We start from the raw sequence: 26,516 nt of genomic DNA, 5'->3' as shown, positions 1-26,516 counted from the left end.
TAAGCCATCATGTAGGGTCTCGCCCTCTGCTAAAACAGCTAACACTCTTAACCACTGAGCTATCTTTCCAGTCCCAGACTAATTCTTAAGTGTCTATATACGTAAATACACACAGAGAAATCTGAGCTTGTAAGACAACCCCACATTATTGTTAATGCTCAAGGTTTTAGACCCTTCTCAAGCTAGACATGGAGGTGCACACATAGGAGGTAGTGAGTTCCAGGCTTGCCACATCATGAGTCTTAAGAAAAACAAAACAAAACCCACAAAAACCAGAAAGGTCCTCTCTCTTCCTTCTCTCCAAATCCTCAAAGAAGTTACAGCTGCTGTCCTACATCCACATGTCACTATTCAAATCTTCCCAGTGACATTTACCACACAAAGTGAATTTAATTCTAAATCTGCTTGATCCATGAAGTTCCAGAAAATGACTACTCATGCTTAACTACAGGGCTGTGAGTTCATTAGATCTGTCGTAAATCTCCTGTCCAAAAGCTAACGAACAACATACTCACAGGAGAAAAGACCATTTCTCTCCATAATTCCTCAGACTAAAGAAAAAAGAAAAAAAAAGCATCCATTTCTAGAATTAGTCTACTAACACAAATCTGAGAGTTCAATTTAAAAAAAAAAAAATCATTTTAACTCTAAAAAATACAACCAAACTAGCTCACAAAATAAGTGTAGCTCTGGAGTACACTGAAGTCTCCCTTCCACGTTATAATGCAGCAAATACAGGTAAGAAACCCATGGTGGCATGTGTCTATTGCCAACAGCACTGAAGACAAAGAGAAAGGAGGATAAAGAATTTAAGACCAGGGCTGGGTAACAATGGTTGGCTAACATGTACGAAACCTGGGTTCAATTCCAAATACCTAAGACCAACCACATAAACCAGGTATGGAGGAGTATGACTTTAATCCCAGCACTCAGGAGGTAGAGACTGGAGGGTCAAAAGTTCAAGGGTTACCCTCTATTACATGGTGAGTTGAAAGCCAGCGTGGGATACAAAAGACCCTACTTTAATTAAAAGGAGGGGAGAGGAGGAGTTCAGTGGTAGAAGTGCATGCCTAAGTGGTTTTGAGCTCCAAACACCACCACCACATCCCACCAGCCCCGGTAAAAGGCCCAGAATCAACTGTTGAAGACAGAAAGCCAATTCTCTTCCCAGTAGACCATTTTAGCCACATATAGTGGCATGGCTAAGCGAACAAAACGCCTTAGGCATATGCCATCAGTTTCTTCTTCAGAATTAGGGAAACATCTGAATCATTTGTTCAAAGAGACTTTGTAAAAGCAACAAGAACAAATTAACTATTCCTTTTAGAAATGTATTCACATCAAGACAATTTCTACATAACAACAAAATATGCAGTCTGCCAACTCACTCCCTAACTCTAGGTTATATAAAAAGAAGGAAGGAGGGAGAGAGGGGAGGAGAGGTGGAAGGAAGGAAGGAAGGAAGGAAGGAAGGAAGGAAGGACGGACGGAAGGACGGAAGGACGGAACCTGTACTATCCATTTATAGTAACAGGATTTTTCTCCATTGTCATTTAATACATCATCATCTCCGCTTACTAAACTCATTTCTATGTGCATAGAGACAATTCTGAAGGCATTGCTGTAGGAAAAAGCTATTGCCAGCTTTAGAGACGAAAAATTAAAACACAGCAATCATATTCCTTTCAATGGCTTTACTGGGCAACTACTCCTAAGCGCTCCCATTTTTGTCCCTCATTTTAAAAAAATGCCTTCACAGAATTAGTAATTCAATTCTACCACAAAATACAGTCATAGAAATGAATAGGGGATGTTTACAACAGTTTAAATTTGCTCCAGTCAAAGCTTATTTACATAATACAAATGCAAGTACCAATTATGGAATGGCTACAGCAGTGCTAACTGTGGCTTCAGGTCACAGTGTGAATTATAGAAAAAAAATCTAGGAACAAAGGTTGGATTAAGCCAGACTAAAAGAATAATAACAAAGTTTAAAAAAGAATTTTTACCTGTTCCCCCCTTTCAAAGGCTAAGATGGCTACTCTTCCACTTCCACTGTCTAGCATGCATGAGACCTGGAGATCAATCCCCAATTCCACCAAAAACGAAGAAAAAAATCAGAGGGAGAAGAGCCTGGGAGCATGTGCCAAATAACTTACCTTCTAAATAACAAATAACAGTCTATCAGTTTGCCTTTCAAGTAAAACTGGAGTCCCATTAAAGAGTATAACAGAAAAGAAGCAAGACCATCTAGAAAAAAAATCATATAACAGCTTTTCCATAACGCAACCAAAATGTTTTCACGGAGTCTTTTAAGCATAACTCCCTTTTGGTCACACTTCTAAAGTATGTGCTTTAAAGTTGAGATTTAACAGATTAATGTCTATTCCTTTACCAGGGATGTTGGTGGGGCTGAAGAGATGGGTCAGCTGTTATAGGTACAAACTGTTCTCATCAAAGTTCTCAACATCTACACATCCAGTGGCTCAAAAATGACCATAAAAAAATGTCAGGCCCACAGGATCTCATGCCCTCTTCTGAATGCCTCGGGTACCCATAGTCATACATGCACGCACACACATACAAAATTTAAATAAACATTTTCTAAAGAGGCATTAGTGTTAATGGCACTATTTTCCCCCAAGAATATAACTCTAATGAACACCATGACAAGTGAAGTACTGTAGGCATATTCAGCAAAGAGTTGAACGCAAAGGCTTAAAGAGATTCTGCACACCCATGCTCGTACAGCTTACTCACAATGGCCGATAGGGAGTAGCAACCCTAGTGTATATACACAATAAATGTAATTCTGCCTTAGAAAAGAAGTCAGTTCTGAAACATGCAAACAACATAAATGAATCTTAAAGACATCACACAAGGGAATTTAGCCAGTTACAAGAAGTCAAACTCTACAAGCTAGAGTAGCAAAATTCATAGAGACAGAAAAGAGAATTGCTGTTTGCCGTGGCTGGGGGATAAAAACAGGCATTTATAGTTTAAAGGATAGTTTTAGTTCCGCAGGATGAAAACCTATAGTCAGTGGTGATGGTTATACAACAACATAAAAATAACTAATACTACTAAACTCCACACTTAAAAATGGTAAAGATGAGGCTGGCGAGATGGTACTTACTGTTACTCCTTAGTACCAAAGTTTAGTCCCACATCAGGTAGCTCAGTCACCTTAGCTCTGACTCCAGTGCCACTTATGTCCTCTTCTTAGCCTCCACAGGTATCTACCCATCACTTACACTTACACAGACACACATAAATAACTTTAAAGGTCTTTTTTTTAAAAGGAAAAATAGTTTAAATATGTTTTATGCTGTATGTGTTTTGCCACAACTAAATTTCTTCCAACTTTGTAAAATACCAGCTGTATTTTTGTAAAATACCAGCCAGTATTCTCCAGTTCACCAGAAACTGATGTTAGACGTTCCCAATCACTGTGGACAATGATGCTATTTCACTTCTCTCCTTCTCCTCACCAGGTTTCCTCTGTGTCACTGTAAATACCCAGGAGATCTGATTCTCTTTCATGGTCCCTGCACTCTAGCTCTCAGAATCCCTGTCCTAAACTAATACAATGGCCTCTGAAGGTCCCTCAGAGGCAAGTGCTTCATTTTCCACAGCTGTCACTACCCATAATCCTCTCCAAGTGAGCTGCCTTCCCTTTTGTTCAGAAGAACAAACTAAATTCTCTAACACAACATGTAAGATGCTTACACTACCCCAGCTTGACTTGTTGGCCTAATTTCTACAACTAAATAACTCAAATACACCTCACCGCTCACTTGGAACATACCAAGTTTTCCAGTGTTTGTTCTTTGTCCACGCTGCATAGCTTCAAGACCGTTCCTTCTCTTGCCAACTCATGCCTAACAAAATTCTAGTCATGCTGCAGATCAAGTTCAATCCCTCATCCATTACCACTGTGCCTCAGAATTTAGACCCACAAAGCCAGGACCAGATCACTGTTACACCATAACTTTCTATTGCTATTGGTATATCCAAAACATTTCTAGTGGCCTGGCACATACTCATTCTGTTTGTTCAGACATGTTCTACAATCTGGTTATGTAACTCATACTTAAATTTACATAAAACTTAATTAGCTCCATTCTAGCTTATTTTTCCTACAAAGCATCTATCTGCTTACAGAAAATAATATGCAAGCTAATGACATTTACAAAATTAAGAAACAAAGTTGGAAACAAGTTATTAGATACTTCCTGTCTCCCAAAATAAAAACACAAATGTGGGTACAGAACTGTTTAACAGAAATGGGAACTGCAGTGGTCTGTGCCTGCTGCACAGTACTATCTTTTATACCTTCCAATCCACTACACCATTATCTACACTAAATCTTCCCCCAAACTGCAGACGAAATGCTTACTGAGCACATACTGTGTGCCCAGCAACCAGCACTGTGTATAGAGTGGGTGTCGCTTTTCCCACTTTACACCAAGAAAGCTGGAGCTCAAAATCAAGGATCCAAACCATGGCCATAGAGGGGGTAAAAAAGAACAAGACATACTCACAGTCATAAAAATACCTGATACCACAGTGATTACAGTCATGGTCCCTACACTTAGAGGCAAAGGAAGCCGGGCACAGTGGCACACAACTTTAATCCCAGCATTCAGGCAGAGGCAGGCAGAATGCGCTCACAAACACAGTCAAAATAAATAAAAATGTCATTTTTAAATGTTTAAGATTTGTATGAATGTTTTGCCTGGACAACTGTATGTGCATGCCTAGTTCCTGTGGAGGACACTGATCTCCTAGAATTGGATTTAAAGATATATATATATATATATATATATATATATATATGTGCTGAGGAAGCAAAACCAGGTCCTCTGCAAGAGTCATAAACACATGTAGTCCCGGGACCTTCCCAGCCCCACTCTCGGGCTACATGTATTTTACATGTTTTGTTTTTCCAATTTTAAAAATACGTACGTGTGTGTGTATACATACATACATATATATATATATATATATATATATATGTGTGTGTGTGTGTTTGTGTGTGTTTCTAGAGGAACTAAAATAAACAATGTGAATTTTTAAAAAGATAAACAAAAATACAAGCTCTCTTCATTTATTAGTGATTACCAATAATATGACAATTCTATGACATTTAAAACATTAAAAATTTTCTATTTGGAGATGGACATGGTGACACACACCTGTAAACCTCGCACTGGGGAGTCCAGGGCAAAAGAATCATTAAGTTTAAGATCAGTCTGAGATAAACAGCAAGATTCTCAAAAAAGCTAAAAGCAAAAAGGTAAACTTGCTTTCTAAAAGTTATGAAAATATGGGAAATAAGTATTCATGACTACCAGTGAACATGTGTGTCAGGATTAAAGTTGTGTGCTGCTTTCTACAGACAACTTGGCACTATCTATTGGCAGCTGCTGACATGTGAACCCCTTTGTCCTAGCAATTCTGTTTCTGTGAGAAGACATAAACAAGAATGAGCAGATATATGTCTGTAAGGCTTCACCACAGCAGTGTCTTTAAGTGGCAGAAAGGAAGAAGGGAGCAACAGGGAGCAACAAAGGAAAGATACAATATAAATATTCAAATAAGATAATTAGTAACCTAAGGAAAAAATCTAAGTCCATGTAAATGAAATATCATGTAGCCATTAAATTAGTTATGCTACATAGTTAATAGTATATAAACCCTCCTTCCCAAAATGTTTTATAATCTGTTGGTTCCAAGTACATTCGTCACATATGGTTTGCATACAGGTATGTAGGAATACATATGCAAGCACCCTCTACCAATTTTCAAGTTTGGAAATAGAAACAACAAATGATGCTAAATAATGTCACTCACAGATAATGCCATTTATTTCTAAGTGTTACTGTCTGTGTTATATCCAAATCTTGAATTTTAGTGGAGTGATGGAAACCTAGCATCTTTTGTGAGGCCCTATCTTAAGAGATTATAATGTAGAAAACTACCTATAAAAATAAGTCTACTGGAAAAATCAAAGTTACATAAGGCTCTGCCAAAACCATAGCTCACAACAGATAGACTTTTCATATAACTATTTCAATTCTTCTTAGACTAAGGCATATACTAGAGTTTGGGCTCTAGAGTCAGATCCTCATTAGTTTACATCCCAACGCTGAGCAAGCCATCTAGCCTCTCTGAACCTTAGACTCCTTATCCATAAAATATGGTAAGCAGAGACTACCTCTTACAGTGCAGAGCACAGGCATTAAGCTTAGGACAGCACTATGTTAACTGTCCACATAGCAATGAAGAATCAAATTCATGCAGCTGCTACTCTAGTGAACTTGCCCCTGGCCATTTCAACAGGCATCAAGCTGAGGGGAAGAACATACCATTTTTCTTCTGAGTCCTGAGACATCCCACAGAGGAATGATTACTTTTATTTGAACTCATGAAGAAAATGTCTCCATTTAAGAGTGTGTGTCCTAGGGAGCTAACAGGTAGTGTTAAGCTTTACACTGCCCCAGCACTTTGGGCAAAGCCACCAAATCATACTTTATCGTGGTCAGGGCAAAGAACTGTGGTATTTCACAGAATTCACAGGAGAGGATGCTATGCATACAACAGGAGACATGAATTAGCAGTCGTTTGGTGGACTTTGGGTGAAAGCTCTTAAGATGATGATGTGAATTTAAAAGCATGGAAAAAAATCAATATTTTTATACTCACTACCCAAATGAATTATGAGCAACAAACTAAAAATATTTGTTTACCTTTTTTTAAAAAAAAAGAATAAAAATAAAGATACTTTCCTCACAAAAATCAAAGTGGAATGCATTGTATGAAGAAAAATAATCCCCCAAAAGAAAAAGATAACTAAATTATATGTGGAGATGTAACTAAAAACAAAAAAGGCTGACATAAAACCAAAGATAATTGTATGAAAATCAAAACATTCTTGTGCCAGTATTTAAGAGAAACAGCAAACTGGAGGAGAAAAAAGTCTAACATAAGGGAGAACCTAAAAACTTCTCAGATCAGTAAGGTGTACAGCTTTAATTTTTCACATCTGACCTGACAGACGCCTTGATTTCATACAGAGGTACTCAGCAGGCTCATGGTCTGTCACTGCTCTGTTGAAAGAAAAACAGGCTACTTGGCTCTCATCTGCTTTGACAAAGTAGCTAATCAGTGTCCTGGAAGCAGATCATGTCATGCTTTTAAAGATGTGCCAGGATGCACAGTATTATGTATTAATATGAGGTACTATTTAAAACTCACTATTGAAAATTAATAAAATTGCTGGGTGGTGGTATGATGCATGCCTTTAATCTCAGCAATGAGGAGGCAGAGGCAGTGGATCTCTGTAAGTCAGAAGCCAGCCTGGTCTATATAGTGAATTGCAGGCCAGGGAGGGCTATTTAGTAAGACCCTGCTTCAAAATAAATTAGCAAATAAGTAAAGTAAATGTTTCAAACTGCCAAGTATAGGAGTGCATGCTTTAATCACAGCACCCAGGAGACAGGGGTGCTCAGATCTCTGAGTGTAAGGCCAACATGGGCTACACTGTCAGTTTCAGGTCAGTTAAGACTATTCTGTGAGTCACTGACTCATAACAAAGGACCAAACATGCCTGGTTACAAAGCTCCACTTTGTTATTTTGGGGCTGGAGAGATTGGCTCAAGGATTAAGAGCACTCACTGTTCTTGCAGAGGCCCAGGGTTCAGTCCCCTGCACCTACATGGTGGTTTCAATCATCTATAACTTCAGTTCCAATGAATCTCTGAGTGGCCACTAGGCATTTATACATACATGGAGTGCATATATGCATGCAGTCAAAACAAGTTGTCTTGACCTTGTTAGATAATAGACTTGTTAGACAGACAGAAAGACAGACAAACAGAAGATTAAATAAAAAATAAAAATAATTATTAAGAATTAGGGCTAGCCATATCGTTCAACATGTTGAGGTGTTTACCACTAAACCTTAATCCCTGGGGCCCATATGGTAGAGAAAACAGACTCCAATAAATTATCCTCCATCCTCCACACACACACACACACACACACACACACACACTGTGGCACACATATGCACTCACACATCACACACAAAAAAAGAGCATGAACTTAAAAAGTAGTAACTGACAGACAACTTGTTTAGGTGAGATCTCAAACTGTATCTCTATCCTGATTAACTGACATATAGATGGCAGGCAGGAGGCTCTCCCATCTGCCTATAGAGTCAATCACTAAGATTACAGATACCTAGAAGTATATACTGAACTATAAAATGTGTTCCAGGAATCTGTCCTCAAAAGAAATCTGCACAGTATGCACTTTTACCAGTTGAGGTATCTTCCTGGCCCTGTGGCCACACTTATCTAGTACCATGAAGAACAGATCCATATTCATGATAAAACTTTAATTAAATATACATGGCAACCTCTCAGAATTTTTCTTCTTTCTGCAGTCAGGTACTAAAGTTTCCCTGGCAAGATAATCTATACAGAGACTCAGGTTCCTCTGAAAGCTGAGGCTATAAACAATGATGAACAGGATGTTCTGCCTTAGAAAATTAAATACAGTATTTACTGCACTATATGAGAAAAAAAAGTTTTAAAGTTCAATAATAATAAGTTAAAGTTATCTACTTAAACTAATCCTCAACAGTATGAATTATTCTTTGTACATTTCTTGTCTAAGAACCTAAGTTCTATATTCTCCTCTGGCCACCTCTTTAGGACTAAAACAAAAAGTGAGTCACAAAAGTGTGATGGCACACTTGCTAAAAGAGAATCATGTGCCTAGAAGTAGATTTCAGAGGCTATTTCTCTTTGAAACATTTTTTTTTTCCTATTACAAGATGAAATCCTGATACACCATGGCAGCTGCAGTAGTAAAATAGATGAATGGAACTATCTTTTTGTATTTATTTCTAACCCAAAAATAAAGCTTTACTTTGTGTTTATCTAAGTCTACTGTATTTGTCTATTCCAGATGATCATGACTATAAAGCAGAACCCTGGCATCTAACAGTACTCCATGTGAACACACTGCACCAGGCCCTCACATCTAACAGTACTCCATGTGAACACACTGCACCAGGCCCTCACATCTAACAGTACTCCATGTGAACACACTGCACCAGGCCCTCACAACCTCTTAGCCATGAGCAAACATACAGTCAAGAGCTACAAACAAAATTAGAAAACAAGTGAACACCTTGAACAACGACCTGCTGCAGAACTTAGCAAAGTGTTCTCCACTCCTAAGCATACCTTGGTATCCTCAGAACATAGAACTCTTAAGGAACTGAGTCCTTCAAAAGACAGGTGAATGACACAGATTCTCCAGAGAATCAAGGGGCAGTGTTATCCTGTGTCTCACTTGCCAACTAAGGAAATGCAATCTGATATAGTCAGTTTTATACTGAAAAACAATAAGGTTTTTTTTTCACTATTAAAACCTGAGTCATTGACAAAACAATTTCACAACTGGGTGTGGCAGCTCACACCTAAAAACCAATTCAGTACTCTTAAAGCTGAAGAGGACTTACATGGAGTTCCAGGACAGAGAAGGCTATATAAATGAGCTCCAGGCAAGCTACAAAGTGAAAGCTTGCCTCAAAACCATTAAACTACATCAAATAAGCAATTTCACAGAACAAAGTAACAGAACAGTAACAAAGTAACAAAGAGCAGAAACTTTGCTCTGGCCAGGCCAAGTCACACATCTAATGTGAAAGGAACACAGCATAACTGAGAACAGTGTCTCCTTCAACTACATAACCTGGCCCATTACTGGGGTGGGAGAACAGAATCAAAAGCAAAGTAGTAGGAGGAAACCAGTAGTGAGGAAACTGGCAAAGATGATCCCTCCCCAAATTAGCATGTATTAGCATGTATTCTAATTTTTCAGAGTCTGCTCCAGTCACAGCCTGCTCTTCAGAATACTCACAGGAATGAATTAGGACAATCCTCACATACAGGCCTACATAAAGGAAAAGTTGAGTTGAAAGTGAATTATCCATGTCTTTTTCCCAAGCATTCTACCCAATGTTCTTTATTCCGGTCCATATAACTCCACTCTTGCATCAACCCAGTTATACACCCCCAAAGTCATGTTGGACCAAAGGCTCAGGAGCAAGGGAAGCTATCTCCACCTCTATTTTTCTCCCTTACTCCTCCCCCCCCACACACACACACAACACTTCTAAAATGAACCTTAAAAACTTCTAAAACTTTTAAGGTTCACTGCTAAAATGAACCTTAAAAACTGGTTTTCCAACTTCTAGTACATAAGTTAAGCATGAACTAATTAAATGTTTGTAAAACACTTTGAAGATGTGAACAAGCGTGTGAACGTTAATTATTGGCTCCCATCCACAACGGTCACTGCATATGAGAAAAAAACCACTGGCAAGTTCTTGCTACTTTCCAGGCACAAACATGAAAGCCTAGCATGTTTTTAAGAATTCCAGGAAAACTTTTAAGAGCAGACCACAAAGATTTCTTATAACAAGAGCAAGTTGGAATTTTAAGCTGACTACTTTGAATATAATTATATCAGGGTTAAAAAAATGTGGCTTACAGCATATACAATAAAACTAGAGTATATAAAAAATCCTAGATAAAACTCATAGTTTATTTGCTCAGGAGATGAAAACCAAATCTTTGAATGGGGGACAGGGGGATATCTACCTTATATACTATAATCAAGTGGATTACAAACTAAGTAAATGACCACATAGAGACATACAAGTTCTTCCCTTTCCTGACCTGTTTAAAAAACACTAGGAAATGTCCTTGAAAGATCACTCCAGACTGACCTATGCTCTAAGGATATATGTAGAACCATTTTGGAAGGAAGGCCTAGACAAGTTTTGGCCATTCCTATCCACTGACCTATGCATTCCTTTAATCCTCAGAAAGAGAAAGTACCTTAGCCAGGCCCAAAGCTTCATGTGACCAAATAAACATTTACACTCATGTGACCAAATAAACATTTACACTATTTCTCAACTCTTGTGGCTACAGTGTTTTCCTAAATCCCTCAAAGAGGAGAATTTCTCTGTATTCAGAATCTAGATGTTTTGTTGAAGGGACCTAAGAAGAATTTTTAAAATCTTCTTCAGTTTGTCAGAAGTAACAAATCACTTCCATGCAGGCATTGCATAGCAACAATCCACTTCAGAAAACCACCTACTTTAGACAAGACTGAATGGTTAGGCCAAGGAGATGTGCTTATATATACATAACACCCAAGTAATTCTGAGGTTTTCTAAGTGATCCATAGGTAATAGAAAATGTCAGATTTCCAAAAGAGGCTCTCAAATGTCCACCACCTTTTGCACGGCCATCAGCTGGAACAAAGACTACTTCTAAAAACCAAAGTTAAGATTGATATATTTCAGATTCTAAAACAACCCAATAACTCATCTCAAGTTTCCATTAATTTTACAATATAAAACAGTACATAAGTTCTACAAGTCTTCTTACAATTCAAAATTCTCTCAACTGTGGAATTCTGTAAAATAAAAAGTAAGTTATATACTTTCTTACTCCAAGATGGAAGAACTAGGGCACATTTACCATGCTTAAGAAGACCAAATTTCAACAGTGTAACTAGCTCAGTGTCTAACACCCAGGACGCTAACCTGGGCTCCAGAGGCTCAGGCAGCTCTACTTCTTAGATTCTGTCATCGGAAACACAGTTTGTCTCAGAAGCTCAGACCAGCTCCACTCCATGTCTGTAACTGTCCTTGGGGTCTTCACTGTAGCTAAGGTTACATCTTCACCAATAACCTCTCCAGGCCTCTTCCCCAACTCTGATTCTGCTACATGGTGCATGGCCTTCTAAACACTGCAGCTTCCATGCTGCTAAAACCAGTTCTACTTGGGAAACTCTTACACATTACCAAGCTTGAGAGCAGGCTTGGCCACTCTGGAGCACAGCTTCTTAATACTTCAGAGATGATTTCACCTCTTCTAGTTTGTGTCAAATTGACAAACTAAAAACAAAACAAAAACAAACAAACAAACAAAAAAACAACTTACCAGCACACATGGTCTTTTCTCTCTCAAAATGTCTTACTGTACTATACTCATCTTGCTTACTGAGACTAGCAACTGTAATCATGGATCATGTAGAAAGAGATGACCTCAGATTTGTGATCTTCTTGCCTCCACCCCCATCCCAGTCCAAGTACAGGGATTATAGGCATTCACCATATTCCAAGTTATCTGTTACTAGGGATCAAACCTAGATTTTTGTACATCCTAGATACACAACAACTGACCTACATTCCTAGTCCTAAATGATCTTAAAAGGGATCATCAACAACAAAACAAACAAGCAAACAAAACAAAACTCATGAAGACAGAAAACAGATTAATGAATTCTGAAAATCAAGGAGTGAAAAACCAAATTAACTACAAAAGGAATCGGAAGAATGAAGGTACTATTCTAATTCAAGAGGTGATTAGATGAATATACACATTTGTCAAAATTTAGAAGACATTATACACTAAAGTCAGAGAATGTGAAAAAATATAAAGGATGTATTTTTTTTTTTAAGAATGAAACTCATGGGAAACTAAAGACATAGTAACAATATACTGAGTGAAGCTTGATTTTCCCTAGCTCGAATCTGTGTGTGGTGTGCACATCTATACCCAGACCCTCATGCTGGTGCAAGTATGTATGGAGGGCAGGTGGATGTGGGCAGTCTTCCTATTATCATTCTCCAACTTACTCTTGAGGCGGAGTCACCTGGTGAACCTGGAACTCTCAGACTGGCTAGACTAGCTGGCTAGGAAGCCTTGAGGATCCTCCACCTGCCAGCCTTCGGATTACAGACACATAGTGTCATTCAAGCTTACCACATCAAACACTTTACCAAGGAGCCACAACCCAGTCCCTCAATAATTTTTTTTTCAAATGAATGCTAGTTGAAATAAAATATATGTTGAAAGATATAGTATTGTTTAAAGTAGATGTGAATAACTGGACTTTGTTAGGTATTATCAAGGCCAAACTAACTACCTGTGTGGAAGTCTCCGTGTTAACTAACCACTCTAAGCTGCAACTAGAGCTCCGAAGCAGACAGAGACAAGATGGGTGTGGTTGCATCTCATGAAAACCTTATTTATGAAAACAGGCAGCAGGCCAGGTAAGAGGACACCACAGTGCCAAAAAGTAAAGTACCCTAGGAGTTGCCTATGGTAAAGTGGGCAGGAAGTGAGCATTGAAGAGACTGGCCAAAAAAGGTGGCAGGCCTATCTACCTTGAAAATGGTAGTAATGTTCTGTTTGATTCTGCTGATTTACAGGCAAGCGTACTTTGTCATAAACTCACTAAACTCTGTCCTTAAAACGGATGTGCTTTATTACATCTATAATAACCTCGACAAACTTAACTAAAATGCACTTGAAATTTTCATATAATAATATCAATGATATGGAAAAGTCTGACCTCTGTGCCATAGTGATCAATAATTATAGTAATCAATCAATAATAATAGCATAAAGCCCTACTAGCTAGCTACACAGCCACTGTCAAGTAACTTTAGAAACCTTTTCTTATCCTAGAAGTGGGTTAATAATTTCATTCTCAAGATTTCTTGTTTGCTTGTTTTCTCCCTGAGGGGACTGTTGAGAAATAAATAATGAATGAAGGTAAAATAAAAAGCATCTAACACAGAAAACTAAGTAAACAAATCTTAAATTTTAAGTATGAAAACGCGGTTAAACAGCAGCAGCTATGCGGACTTCCTCTGTAGTCTGATTGGAACATTCTGACATTCGCTGTTCACTGTTTATTATGGTCTCACCTGACATCAAGCCCTGGCAGCCCAGGTCGGTTGCTGAGTGGACAGTAATTTGCATCTAACAACAAGCATGCTGAACCAAAAGCTAGTCTAACCAATATTCCCTGATAAATAGTTGGTAAAAGAAAACGTGAGAAGAACCAGATAGAACCAAGTCAGCTTTCCCAGGCAAGGAGGAGGGTAGACATCTTATAATATTTTAGCTGCTTCCCTGGAGGAATAACAGAGAAGCTAGCGGCAAGTTTCCCCTTTGGATCTGGGATTTACATTTTATCCATACCAGGAGCCAATCATTGGAACTGCAGCACCACACAGTATAGTACTTTCTGGCATGTGTTTCTCACAACAGTAGCATTTAGCTGACAGGATAATACTGGGGGGATGGGAGCTGTAATAAGCAAGGATACTAAGTCTGAGAAACATAAAATGGCTTGCTCAAGATCAGACTGCCGATGGTAAGTGGCAGTGTGTGGATATGGCTGCATACCATGTGCTTTTAGTAGAGATCAACATGAGAGAATCATCTTTGGGTTCTGCAAAACTCAATCTTTAACTCTAACGGGTTTTTTTTTTTTCTGTTTGTTGGCATCTCAAGTTAAAAAGACCAAAAGTGAACCACAGTAATTAATTCTTAACCTTTCAAGAAAAAATTCATTATTTTGGGTGGTGAGGACTAACTCTATGATCAAGAGTAGGCTTGTGATCAGAAAATAAAAATTCTTACAAGAAGCCTCCACCATGGCATAAAGAGCAAACACCTCACCCCTTTCCCCTTTCTTTCACTCACTATCCACACCATGCAAGCATACCAAGATACAGTTCTGAAGGGAAAAAAAAAGCACCCCATTACCCAACACAGAATTCAGACAAGCACGGTATTTCAGTACTGGATCTGCAGGTTTAACCTCTCAGCAAAGGCTGATAGAATGGGTTTGATCTACTTGGAATGGCCCTATCAACACAAAGGTGGGCTAGGAAACTGTAAATTTGGAGGACACGTACATGAAATAAACGTCTTCCTACAAACAGCTTCCTTCTCTCTTCCCAAAATCAGTAAGCTAGGCAGGCCACACAACACAGGGACAATCACTTCCATGTGGATATTCGTCCTTATCAGTATTAAGTATAGCTCGGGACTAACTTTAAGAGAAGCAAACATTAAAGAGCTCGCCCAGGCGACTTGGTCAGGGATGTTTATACCTACAATCTTTAAATTTGATCAGGTAAACAGTTCTAAAACTTATCTACTCTGTCTGGTACTTTAAACATTCTGAACTAAGTTGGTACAACTGGCTTTAACCACTGCTTCTTTCTGTAAATAGTGGCACTTGAAAAGCAAGTGCTTAAGTCTCTAAACTATGTATTCTGCTAACACTCCACCCAGTTCTATCTTGAGCAAACCTGAGAAATGTCATAAAGCCACCCAAATTATTTTCAGAACCAAAGTAAAACAAAGAAAAAGTTAAACTGACTATAACTTAAACACTATGGCGGTCTGAATGAGAATGCCCCCATAGGATCATAGATTTGAATGCTTGCTTATCAGGCAGTGGCACTATTTGAAAGGTTAGGGGGTGTGGCCTTATTAGGTAATGGGGCTATATGGATGGTCTGGGGGTGTGGTTTTAGTGTGGAAAGGTATATATGTTCTTATTGGAGGAATTATGTCACCAGGGTTAGGCTCTGAGGTTTCAGAAGCACAAGCCAGACCTAGAAGCGCGCTTGCGCTCTCTCTCTCTCTCTCTCTCTCTCTCTCTCGCTCTCGCTCTCGCTCTCGCTCTCGCTCTCGCTCTCGCTCTCGCTCTCGCTCTCGCTCTCGCCTGAGGATCTAGATGTAGAACTTTCAGCTATCTCTCTAGCACCATTTCTGCCTACATGTTGCCATCCTTCCAGGATGACAATGGACTCAATCCCTCAAACTGTAAGCAAGCCCCAATTAAATACTTTCTTTTATAAGGGTTGTTATGGTCATGGTGTCTGTTCACAGTAACAGAACACTAAGACAGACACACTCTTGCTAGTACTGAAAACAATCTCTCTTGTCATTTCTTACACTATATAGCTGTACAGATTTCATTCTTACCAAGCCACCTGGAATCCCACTCAAAAGAAGGCTAACGTGAGGTGTTGTTTCTCTCATCCTTCTTGTTCAGATGACATCTTTTACATCTATTTGTGTCTTTAAATTGGTGGAAGTTAAATTAAGTGTCACAGTGAGAATGTGGAGGTCAGAGGACAACTTTCAGGAGTTGGTTCTCTCTCTCTCTTTTATGTGGGGGTGTGGGACCTGAACTTGGGTTATCAGGTTTGGTGGCAAGTTTACCATCAGGTATTTACCCAATGAGCCATCTGTCCAGAAGCATCACTTTAAAATCACTTTTTAAAAGCCATGTAAAACCCTATCAAAATGATCTTTTTAGCCACCAGGAAGCAGAATATTGGACACTGTACTAAGTCTCTTAGACCATTTCATGCATTCCTAAGAACATGTAATATTACTATCCCTTACAAGGAAAGAAACAAGCTCCAGAGTTAAGTGCAATGCTCAGGGCTTCAAAATCGTCAAAGGAAAGGTGAGGATCTGAACTCAAATTGACATAACTCCCAACAGTGAATTTCTTCTAAACTACGCTCCCTCCCAGTTTCACAATAAAGGAACAGAAAGAGCCATGAACAAATCTGTTCAGCAGTTTAAGAGTCTCAGCAAAGGAGAGTGTGAGGGATGGATTTCAAAACTGCAACCTTTCTTCTTTTTTTTTTTTTTTTTTTTTTTTTTTTTTTTTTTTTTTTTTTGAAATCCACAGTGTACTCTTTAAACCCCAGTTATTTTCTAGAACAAATCAGCAAATTAAAGAGTTTTTAAAGATGGGGAAAGTTTTTAAAGTGATACACACATGTTATTTAGCCCTAAGAAAACCAAGGCAAGGGAGCCTTGAGCTCAAAGCTAGCATACACTATAAGGCAACCCCCTCACACACACACACACACACACACACACACACACACACACACACACGGGGGGGGGGGGTGCTAGGCTCTTAATGCCAGTATGCAGGAGGCAGGTGGATCTCTGTAAGTTTAAGACCAACCTGAGCTACATATTAAGACCCTATCTCAAGAGAGACTTAACAAAGTCTCCTAAAGTAAACTAAATTTCACCACTGATGTGCAAACTAATTATCATTTTGTACAAGGCCCCAGAATTAATGGGTCTCTCCTGTGTACACTATCAGTAGCCAGCGAAAATCACTTCACCCAAATCAAACAAAAGCTAAACACCAACCATGTGCACTTTTCTAGAAAAAAAAAAAAAAGAGCATAGCAAAATACCGCCCATCACAGTCCTTAAGGAGTAAAAAGACCAGAAAAGACCATTTATACTACATATAGTTCCCATTTAGTGAAGCAAATACATTCTAAGGAACCCTAGAACAAAAGTATGAGTAACATGTTATCACAGTCCAGAGAAGGAAAGCAACTGGTGTCCTGGTCACCCGATTTTGCAGGCAGAATTTGTTTATATTATGTAACTAACCAATAACTTCCAACTTCTGTCCGCCTCCTTTACTCACCACACCCACCCCGGAAAGGAAAATTAAGCACAAAGATTGTGAGTCCCGAATCCCTGTGCCTTCAGAATAGTTTCCCTTGGTTTCATCGGGTAAACGAAGCTGGGTTTCATATAAAGAAAAGCCAAACACAAAACACAAACACTACTTCTCCATGTTATTCACATAGAAAACAAAGCAAAATGCCATTTGCAGTAGCCGTTAAACTTTAAGTTTAACAGAAGTCAAAGAAATACAACTGAAATTAACATGAAGTGACGCGACCATTGTGTTTCAGTATGAACGATACTTAAGCTTGTTTCTCTCGGGAACTAAAACTGAATTACCATCATAGAGCAAGTCCAGTCAATGAAATACAGTGGAATGACTCCACCAAAAACTTGAGAAGGCAAGTGTTTAAAGCAGTTTGTAAGTCCCCAAGAGATGAAGGTTTACAAAGTGACAATGGCTTATCTCAGTCATCCCGACTGATAGGAACTTCTTTAGAGACAATGAATGCCCTTTCAAAAACTGGAGCGCTTCTCCTGACCAGGGCAATCCAAAGATTTATGGGGGAAAAATGAGTAAATGACCTCTGGAAATCATGAGGGTAATAACAAAAAACCAACCAAACAAACAAGCAAACAAAAAGGCACGTCACTTTGTAAATCTGCCCCAGGCAATGAACTCTCAAAATAACTTCGTTAAGAAGTGGAAAAGCAAAGACTGAAACACTAAAAGATTGCTCAATCCAGCTTCATTGTGAACTCCTGAGTTCTCAGTAGGGTCTAGACATTTAAAGTGACCCAATATTTCAGCTGAAAGACAGACACTTTCTTAGCGAGAAATAAACTGAGGGTGCGTCTCGCACGCTGGGTTAAGTGTCAGCTAGCCTATTTACGAAAAGCAGAGATTCGCTAGTTCTCAAAGTGCTTGCACTCCGGCTCAGTGGCAGAGACTGAGCCACCGTTCCCCGAGTCCCGACCGCGCCCCCGGGGTGGTGGGGGAGAGAAAGCGCGGAAAAGCCCCCAAAGGTGGCCGGGGCGCGCGGTGTTTACCCAGCTCGACTGCCCCGGGGAGCTGCTCGTTCCCGCAACCGCACACTGTTCGAGCGGTGCGCCCCACCGAGCAGCCGTCCCTCAGAGGAGAGCCGCAGCAGGCGCCACAGAAGCTGGCAGCAGGGGAACGTGAGTCCGAGAAGGCCGGGATCGGCGGCCGCGCCACCCACCCCGGGCAGCCGAGGCTAAGAAGGGTCCGCCACCCGCGGCGCGCCCGCGCGCCCCCGCGTCCCGCAGCTCGCGCGCGCGGCCGAGAGCAGCCGAGGGGGAGGGGCGGCTGCGCGCGCGCCCCCTCCTCAGACGCCCAAACTTCCCTCAACTCCCTCAACTAAGTTGCGCTCTCACCTTGCGGCTCCCCGGGCTCCCCCGCGGGCCGAGCCGGAGCAGCTCTGCGCCTTGGCCGCGGAGAAGGACAATAGGCGGCCGCTCCCTCGGCGGCGGCGGTGACGGCTGGAGCAAGGAGCAAGCACGGCGGTCTCGATCGAGCCCAAGCGCTTAGCAGCAGCAGCAGCTCCAGCTCCGCGACCGCCCTGCACACAGCCCTGCCCACCTGCGCATGCGCCGCCTGCGGCCCGGGAGTGGGCGGAGCAACGAGCCAAGTCTAAAAGTTTCTATTGGACAACTAGACTGCCCGTCACATTCTGTTAGGCCAATAGGAAAGCTTCTTGGCAGTTGGCTCTGGTTGCTAAGGAACGATGAGGTTGACCGCCACTGCTGCCAGGCGGCAAAGTGATCAAAGTCGGGTGGCTGGCAGCAGCTGCTGGGGAAATGCCCACCCACCTTCTCCTATCCGCCCCATCTCCGGAAGCCACCCTTCCTCTGTGCGCCTGTTGCTTACCTAAGTCGGAGCACTTACCACACGTTGACTCTTAAGACTCAACGGAGTCTTCTTAGAGTGACACAAAGTACTCAAGTGTGTTGGATGGGTGAATGATACGTAGACGGGATGAAGATTGTCGCACTGTATGTATCTTGTGACTTTGAGCTATTCGATCACCACAAAATCATTGCCTTTGAGTTGCCATGGACTCCAGAAATCATCTAGTGGCTTCGGAGAAACAAAGTATGGACATGTGCCAATGGTGACCCAAGAGATTACATGAATTGGTACAAGAAGAAATTTCTTTTTGATAGTTACATATTGTAATGTATTATTAAGAGAAAACATGTCTATCATGCCAAAATATTTTGACATGTTATTTCTTATGTCAATAGAAAGTTGAAAAAGTCCCGCGGTTATGAAATGTGAGGTTTTCTGTGCAGCTCAATATTAATTTATAGTGGTTGAAGTGAGAAAGGTGGTTTCCTAGGAGAAGGGTATTGACTAGGAAGGAACAGAATGGAATCCCTGCAGTACTGGCTTTGCATTTTTATTTAGGTGATAAAAACATATGGATATGAAAATATCATGCGGCTGCACCCCTAAGATAAATGCCCCAATGGGGGACAGGGCTTAAAAGGAGCTATTGACAACCGATTGCTACTAGGAGGGAAAGTCAGTTTCCTTTAAGTATTGAACCCCCTCTGGTCAACCATGCCCCAGTAGATGACCCAGCACCCACACCTGTATGGACAGTATAGTTGAACACAGTGGATTATAAGTTTTTTAAAGAACAAAAGAAGAATAAGAAGTTGAGAGGGGTGGATGAATGTGACCAAAACATATTATATGAATGCATAAAATGTTCAAAGAATTATATGAAAAGGTTCATTTCATATAATTTCAAAGTCATATTTAAAAAAAAAACAAAATAGTAGTAGAAGATATGGACCTGCCAAAAACTGCAAGAATGAAAGTCACTGTCATTTGAGAAGTTTTAGTCCAGGTAAGGTCACTACCATCATCCACATATTTAACAGGAAGCATTATGAGTGCCTGACGATTGTACCAGGCATTTCTGTTGTTAAATGTCACTTTCCCTTTTTAAAAGTATTTTAATTGAAAAAATGTTTCATTTATCATGTTTTGATGGTGTTTTCCCACTCTCCGGTTCCTCTCAGATCCTTCCCACCTCCCTCCTCATCCAACTTCATGTTTTTTCTCCTTCCTTCCTACAACAAAAACAAAAGTAAGAAATACAAAAATGGAAATCAAACAATCAAATTCAGAATCAAGTCCAAAAAGAAAAAGAAAGCCAAAACAAAGCAAAATGAAACAAAAAGTCCACAAAAATACCACTGAGTTCATTTTGTGTTGGCCAATAACTCCGGAGTATGAGGCCTGCCCTGAAATGTCATTGATAAACCCAGTGAGATTGCAGTGGAGAAAACTGATTGTCCCTTTGCTGGGGCTTATTGATTGCATATATCTTCCTGCTTAGAGGTTGGAAGCCCATGTTCACTTCCTCCCTCTCGATGCTGGAGCTCTTGGCTTGAATCTTTGCAAATCTTGTGTGAGCCAACACTGCCTGCATGAGTTCATATGCATGTCAGTCCTATTGTGTCTGGAAGTCACTGTTTCCTTGTATTCATCCATCACCTCTGTCTCTTACAATCTTTCTGGCTCCTCTTCCTCATTCCTCCCTGAGCCTTGAGGGGAGGGGTTTGATTAAAACGTCTCATCTAGGATTAATGCTCCAGTGTCTGTCACACTCTATACATTGTGCACCTGTTGGTTTCTATGTTAATTCCCATCTTCTACAAGAAGAAGCTTCTCTGATGTGGACTGAGCAAGGCCCTTATCTATGAGTAGAGCCATCTGACATTAGGAGTCATTGTATTGCTAGGTTTCTTTAGCAGAATAATAATAATAGGTTTTCCCTAGACCTGTGACCAATCTAGTTTCAAGTTCTTAGCCACTTTGGCAGTGTAGGTTTGGGTTCCATTTCATGGAATCACAAAGTAGTTGGTTACTCCCATAACACTTGTGCCACTATTCAACTAATATGTCATGCCATCAGGCCTTTGTTCTAAGTCACAGGTTTTGTTGCTGGATAACATTAATAATTACTTTTCTACTCTGCTAACTTACAGAGTAGCTTCCAGTAGCATGACAGCTAGTCAATAAAGGTGAAGCTTCTACCTCAACCCTTCCATGTATGATGACACAAGTAGGTGTTATCTTCAGCAATAGCGCCTTACCATCAGATCACGGAGCGTAATCAGTAGTATCGAAAGAGGCTGTGATACTTGGAAGTTTCTATAGGGCCCCTTCGGTCAACAAGGCAATAAGATTATCACCCATCCCTGGCTCTGGAGGTTTTACAGGGTGGCGTATGATGTCTAGTTGTCTCCCCTAATTATTTAGTGATTCCTTTTCGATTCCTTTCATATGTTTATGTATTTTAGGAAGCTTCTACAGTAGGTCTCCACAGTGGCTTTTCAATAGTCCTTTAGTGGTACTTGTCCCTCCCCATAGTCCCTTTCTTACACTTCTCTCCTATTCGCATCTCAATTTAATCCTCCTAGTTTCCCCGTTATCTGTCCATAACAATATATTCTGTTGTCCCTGCATATAAGACAAAACTTAAAATATTTGTTTGTGGGAATCTATGTTACTGCACTCAGGATGATTTTTTTTTTTTCTAGCTCTATCCATTTACCTGTGAGTTCCATTTGTAATAGCTGGATAATATTCCATTGTGTAAATGAATGACATTTTCATTACCCATTCATCAGTTTATAGACATCTAAGCTGTTTCTAGTTATTATGAATAGAGCAACAATGAACATGGAGGAGGAAGTATCTCTATAGTAGGATACAGAATCTTTTGGGTATATATCCAAGAATGATATAGGTGGATCTTGGAGTAGATTGATTTCCAGCTTCCTGAGAGAAACTACCACACTGATTTTCATAGTGGCTAGAGTGGTTTACAGTCCCACCAGTAATACATAAGTGTACCTCTTTCTCTGCATTCTTAGCAACATGTGCATTCTTTTATTGATCTTGGCTATTCTGACTGATGTAAAATGAAATCTCAAAGTGGTTTTAATTTGCATTTCCTTGATGGCTAAGGATGTTGAACATGTCTTTAAGGGTTTCTCAACCATTGCATTTCATCTTTTGAGAGCTCTCTACTTAGTTCTGTTCCACACTTTTGGATTGGATTATTTGTTTTCTTGATGTTCATTTTTTCTTCATATATTTTAAATACTAACCCTCTATCAGATGTATAATCCGATAATCTTGACAAAGATCTTTTTCCATCCTATAGGCTGCTGCTTTGCCAAATTATGGAAAATATATGGTCCTTGACCATACAGAAGTTTTTCAGCTTCATGAGGTCCCATCTATTAAATTGGTCTTACTGTCTGTGGTATTATTGTCCCATTCAGAACCTTCTCTGTGCCAATAGTTTAAGACTATCGCCCTACTTTCTCTTCTATCAGATTCAGGATATCTGATCTTATGATGACCTTGATCCATTTGGGGCTTTCTTCAGAGTGATATTTACAGATCTATATTCATTCTTCTACATGCAGACATCCAGTTTGACTAGTGCCACTTGTGGAAAAAATACTCTTTACTCTAATGTGCACTATACATTCAACAAAATTGCTATTAAAATTCTAACAACTCACAGAAATTGAAAATAAAAAATATTCAACTTTGTATAGAAACACACAAAATAAACTCAGAATATCTAAAATGATTTTTAATTTATGTTTTATTAAGAATTGCTTTTGGTGGGATAGCCATTTTCACAAAACTTATCCTACTGATCCACGGGCATGGGAGACGCTTCAGTCTTCTGGTGTTTTCTTCAATTTCTTCCTTCAATGCCTTAAAGTTTTTACTATACAAGTTTTTTGCTTTCTTGGATAGAGTTATCCCAAGATCTTCTCTCATTCTATTTTAGTTAATTTAGCTAGGGCTCAATCAATCTTACTGATTTTCTCTGAGTTCTAAGAACCAACTCTTTGTTTACTTGATTCTTTATAATATTTTGTTTGTTTCTAGTTCAGTGATTTAAATTCTGGGTTTGATTATTTCTTTTCATCTATTCTTTTTGGGTAATATTTATTTTTTATTATTATTATTATTATTATTATTATTATTATTATTATTATTATTATCATGCTTCTCCTCTTTTTCCTCCTCCTACTCCCCCTCCTTTTTCTTCTAGAGATTTCAGATGTGCTTCTAAGTTACAAATACGAGAGCTCTCCAATTTTTCTTAAGTAGGCATTTAGTGCAGTGAATTTGTATCTTAAAACTGCCTTCGTTGTGTACCATAGGTTTGGGTATGTTGTGTTTTCATTTTCATTCAATTCAAAAGATACTTGAGGTTTCTAACTCAATTCTGTTTTGATCCATTTTTCATTCTCTAGTGAGTTGTTCGATTTCCATGACTTCGCATAATTTCTGCTATTTCTGTTGTTGATATTCAGCTTTAATCCATGATGGAAACATAGATGCAGGGTGTCATTTCAATTTTTAAATATATCTGTTAAGACTTATAATGTTTCCTGGCGTGTTATCAATTTTTGAGAAAGTTCCATGAGCTCCTGAGAAAAAAGTATAATCAATAGTGTTTGGGTGAAATATTCTGTAGATATCTGCTAGGTCCATTTGATTTGTGACATTATGTAACTCCAACATTTCTCTGTTTAGTTTTTGTCTGGATGACCTGTTTATTGGCAAATGTAGAGTACTGAAGTCATCCACTATCACTGTGTGAGGTTAATATCTCGTTTTAGCTGTAGTAATTTTTTTTTTTAATTTGGGTACACTTGTATTTGGTGCATAAATGATTAAGATTGGATTATCATCTCAGTAGATGTTACCTTAAATAGTTTCCTTCCCTATCTCTTCTGTGTAACTTTGCTTTGGAGACTATTGTATAAAATATTAAAAGGCTACACCTACTTGGTTCTTAGATTCATTTTCTTTGGATACCTTTTTCTATTCTTTCATCCTGAGATAATATCAATTCTTAATGGAGAGTTATGTTTCTTGGATGTAGACAGAGAGCTGGATCCTGTTTTTTAATCCTGTTAGATTGTGTCTTTTTATTGGGAAATTAAGATCATTAATACTAAGGGTTATTGATTAACAATTTTTATTGATTCCTGATTTTAGTTTTGTTGTTGGCGGTAGTTTATTTGTTTGCTTGCTTTTTGTTTTGTTGGGGGGGTGGTTTATTTATTTATTTATTTTGTTTCTGGATTTTTTCCCAAACACTTTATTTATCAGTATTTGTATATACATACATACTTATACATGTATACATATATACATACATATATGAACAATAATTAAATAAGATATATTTGAAAAGTATTGGGGGTTGGGAAGAGTGGGAGGAAGGAGAGAAAGAAAAAATTATGTGAATACAGTGCTCATATATGAAATTCTCAAAAAGGAATCCATTTAAAAAAATGTTCAACAGATTAACTTGCATTTTACAATATGAAAATAAATATGACCTATAATTATGTTGAAGGACATTTTAACTCACTACAAACTTTGAAATTTAAAATGAAATCAATAAAAATTATTTTACCCAGCATACTAACAAAAACCACAATAACATTTTATAATTAAAAGTATTTCTGAGAACAAGAAAATGGATTGTCAGAAGCTAAGTCAGCAGAGCCAGGGAAACACTGTGTGTTATTTCTTTTCTTTTCTTTTTTTTTTTCTTTTTTATTATTATCAAATCATAGTTTTTACTTTTTAACACAGGGGTTATAAACACAAAAATGCAGGATGTGGGGAAGGGTATGACACAGGAGCATAGATGTTCAGGGGGAGTACAGATATCTTTCAGAACAGAGTATCAGCTGGGTGAAGGTTCAGGGGTCAGGTCACTATGACTCTGCCTATGCTTCACTTGTCCTTATCTAAGTTGGTACTATCCACCAAGGCTGCCTATTTACAAGGTCTATAACTACTCAAGCTGGTAGATTTCCACAAAAGCTGCCTGTTTACAATAGTTTATAGACATCTGTTTCAGTGTTTTTCCATAGAGACTCAAGACTTTGTGTTAGCAGGCATGTATGTCAGGCCTATTGCTGATTTTAGGCTTATGGCTGATTTTAGGCCTTCAGTGTATAAGCAGGGCTGCCTCTGACATCTCCTCCCTTCTCCAAATATAGAAGGGTTGTGGTGATTCTAATCTTGCCAAGGCAGGGATAGAGGCCTGACCTCCAGTAATTAAAGGGGACCTTGTAATAGCTCCAGTCCTCCTGTTATTGTCCAGTGAGGCATGAGGGCCATACCCGTCCCGATGTCTTTTTCCTGGAGAGGGGATACTTTTGACATCAACCCCTATGCAGTCAGGCTTGTCCCTCAGGGAACCCAGAAACATATTTTTAACTTTTATTTATATTCCCTTGCTTAGCCTCGCAGACTAAGCAAGAATTCAGATTGCCAGACAGAGGGGGTTCTGGGTGGCCCCTCACTGCTTGGTCTAGGGACAGAAGTCCCCTCTTTTAGGTTGGGTGGAGATGGGATTTGGGAACACCCTGGATAGAGTAACAACATCATCTTGTGTTTCGTGGTCCTCCCCTCCATATCTAAATTATGATAATGTATCTGAATAGATTTTGCTCTCAGATTATCTATCTGTTGTTTCACAAAGTTAGTCAGCCTATTTAAGGCCCAGGGACCAAAGGAAATAAGCAAAAATAACCTAATTAATGGTCCCAAGATGGAAGGAAGTAGGGTTAACAAACATGGAGAGGTTGAAGACCAATTCTTCTACAAGCTCTCATTTTTCTCTTTCTCTCTCTGTCTTTTCTCAAGACCTTCTCTGGCCTATTTCATGCTCTCTTTAACCATCCCTGTTTTGTCTATGTAAAAGCAGCATTCTTCTTTAAGGGCTGTACACAGTCTAGAGCTGTAAACAGTCTTTTCTATTGTAAAAGAGAAAATCAAGTCCAATAAAGTCCTTTGCAATTTGGGGGGATTGCATCAGACAGCGAAAACAAGGGATTTCTTCAGATTAGTGATGTCAGTCTATAGCTGTTTGACGTCCTTGTCAAAGGCCCATTGGAGGTCTGAGTAGTATAAGTCCAGAAGCCAGCATCAGGATTAGAACTCCTAACAGCAGACATCACCAGTGATTAATTTTTTATCTGGAAAGGAAAAAAGAAGGGAATTCCCAGGGAAATTTCTCTTCCCTGGATGTCAATTGTTATTCATCTTATTTA

The 26,516-nt window shown here is 39.3% G+C and overlaps 1 protein-coding gene across 8 annotated transcripts in view; it reads right to left on the bottom strand.

The window, feature by feature from the left end:
* Positions 1-19,009, bottom strand: part of Akap13 (A-kinase anchoring protein 13) — a 290,953-nt gene extending 271,944 nt beyond the window's left edge. For 5 of the 8 annotated variants that reach the window (XM_076935994.1, XM_034496632.2, XM_076935997.1 and 2 more), the window contains exon 1: positions 18,762-18,956. The gene's annotated coding sequence lies outside the window, so the exon portion shown is untranslated. Of the gene's footprint in view, positions 1-18,761 lie in introns of all 8 variants that reach the window. The other 3 variants (XM_034496621.2, XM_076935986.1, XM_034496611.2) reach the window with 2 other exon arrangements.
* Positions 19,010-26,516: the final 7,507 nt, after the last annotated feature.

Source organism: Arvicanthis niloticus, chromosome 1, assembly GCF_011762505.2.
Source record: "Arvicanthis niloticus isolate mArvNil1 chromosome 1, mArvNil1.pat.X, whole genome shotgun sequence".
In the NCBI taxonomy this organism is placed as follows: domain Eukaryota; kingdom Metazoa; phylum Chordata; class Mammalia; order Rodentia; family Muridae; genus Arvicanthis; species Arvicanthis niloticus.
Note: the sequence above shows the minus strand (reverse complement) of the source record. Positions and strands in the feature narration are given on the sequence as shown.